Source organism: Apodemus sylvaticus, chromosome 2 (assembly GCF_947179515.1).
Source record: "Apodemus sylvaticus chromosome 2, mApoSyl1.1, whole genome shotgun sequence".
Classification (NCBI taxonomy): Eukaryota; Metazoa; Chordata; class Mammalia; order Rodentia; family Muridae; genus Apodemus; species Apodemus sylvaticus.
The window spans coordinates 29,594,674-29,597,181 of NC_067473.1; the positions used below are offsets into that span (position 1 = coordinate 29,594,674).

The window sequence follows — 2,508 nt, forward strand, 5'->3', positions numbered from 1 at the left end:
CTACGTCAACTGTGTGAGAGCTGAAGACAGAACGCAGATCCTCATGTTTGGCAGCAGGTACTTCTACCCACTAAACCATCTCTCAAGCCTCTACAGTTTTATTAAGGCTCATGTGTGTATATTCACAAGAGGTTTTGGGTTGTGTATTGACCAAAGATACTTGGAAATGGCATCTGTCTTTGTCTACTCCTTCAGAGACATTGCTTTTATTTGTCTACCTCTTTGCTTGATGGAGTCCACAAATTAAACCAGCATAGCCAAGAGTTTTCTTTCTTAGAAGGTTACAGATTTATTTTATTTAGGATTTACATTAATCCCATTGTTTGGATGTTTCTGTTAAATTTTACTTGTAGGTCTATAGTTAACATTCTATTACCTGTCCTCCCGTTTGATAAAGAAAAGTAATGATTTTTCCATTAAAGTTTTTCAGTTGATCAGCACAGTTTTTCAGAAGGCTCTTCTTGATAAGAGTAGTAAATTATTGTCACAATGGCCACATATCTTGAGGCTTTATGTCTCTTTTCCTTTCTGTTACTTTGATCTATACAATATTATCATATTTTCTTGATTAGTGTAGTTTGTTGTGAACTCAAATAGAATGTTCACCAAAACTATTCTTTGTCAAAATCTTTTTGGTTTTCTTTTTGATAGAAAAGTACATTTTATTAAAAAAAAAAACAAAGGAAAAAAGATGTAAAAGAACATATTAAAACCTACCCGGCTCCCATGGAGTTACTATTTCTTTTTGATTAGTTGTAAGTCATTCCTTGTAGTACATGTATAGTATATTTTATTTTGAAAATTTCAGTGTTTTTCTGTTATATCCATTTCTCAAGTGGACAATATAAAATAGTATTTCAAACTTATTCAGCCCAATAATCCATGACTACTAAAAACAGTTTAAATTATCTGTATTTATTGTGGTAATGGGTAGTGAAATATTTTAGTATCTATGTAATCTTTTTCCTCTTTAAGATTATCTTTTCTTTTTCTATATACCATATATTTTTCACCTTTCTTGCCATTCACTGAATCTTTTACTTCTCTTGTATATTTTATCCTTTACTGAATTTGAAGTTTATATTCTGTATGTTATTTTCATATTTACCATAAAATTTGTAACAGATATTAAAAAGAATTGTGTCATAGTGTTAACATTTTTTTCATTTGCAAATGCTGTTTATTGCTTTTCCTTGAGAGCTTTGTGAATATACCAAAAAAAGTGGATCGAAGTTTACAGACGCTTAGTTTGTGCTGAGAAGTCAGGCGATGAGACCCTGTGCTGCCTGGCCAATAGCAGTGGCTGTGCTTTGTTTACCAGCTGCCCCCTTGACACACTGCTGTGATGCATATCAGTCAGATTGCTGGAATGGCACAGAGGTTTGGTTTTTGTTTTTTGGTTAGGGTACTTTTTTGCCTTCCTGCTATAAAACTGAAAATTTCAGTTCATTTCTGAAAAATATATTGATCAATAAATTCATTTTGTTCTGCTTCTATTTTACACAAAGCTTCATATTCAACCTGATACCTTTCTAGCCGCATCTTCTTTTCTGCTATCAGTGCCTGCAGCTGCTGCTGTTGGGCTTCCCTCTGCTTCGCTATGGATTTCAGCAAGTTCCGAGCACCAATGGCCTTCATCGTCTCATTCTTGCCTTCTTTGGCAAGCTAATCCACAAGCTCAAGCAGACCACCCACAATTTTCTGAAACTGGCCGATTTTGTCCACAAAATCCTTGCACTCTTCCTTGAACTCTATGGTCTGCTGGGTAACCTCTGGGTCCAACACCCGAAGCTTGTTCAGCTCATCAAAGTGCAGCCTGGCCTCGCCCAAGATGTCCTTGGCCATATCTGTTTCCCTTCCAGGCTCCCTAGAGAAGGTCTGCTTTGAAGGAGTGATCATGGCAATCAGGAGGTACGTCATAGGAGCAAGGGTCAGGAAACAGTCCAGTCCAGTTGCTTGCCACGGTAATCGTTCATTCAACATAGATTTATTTCTTGGGTGCCTACTACATGCCGACACTGCTAGATGCTGGGTGTAAAGATGAATGCAGCATGGTGCTTGCCCTAGAGCCGCACAGTTTAGCTGCCGAGCTGTTTCGGTGGTGCTCCACAGCCCGGACGACTGTCGGTAGAATATTCTCTCAAGTAACTGCAACCAGCTGCTGCCACGGATACAAGACCTACCACCAACGTTAACATTTTTATTGATTGTTTTCCCCCCTCTTTTTTCTTATCTCATCTCAACACCTTAGTAGTTCTTTCAGAATGGATCTGTCCTTGGTAACTCGTTTTGTTACTGTTGTTATGAAATATGGATTGTTGTTTAACTCTGTGTGGATTCTAGGGCATGCAGTTTTTCTTTATTTTTTTCTATTGGATATTTTCTTTATTTATATTTCAAATGTTTTCCCCCTTCTAGTCTCCCCTTTGAAAAGCTCCGTATCCCATCCCCCTCCTCCCTGCTTCTATAAGGGTGCTCCACCACCCACCCACCCACTCTCGTCTTCCT

General features: G+C 38.0%; 1 pseudogene; it reads right to left on the bottom strand.

The window, feature by feature from the left end:
• Positions 1-1,423: 1,423 nt before the first annotated feature.
• On the bottom strand, positions 1,424-1,920 carry LOC127677338 (intraflagellar transport protein 20 homolog; annotated as a pseudogene).
• Positions 1,921-2,508: the final 588 nt, after the last annotated feature.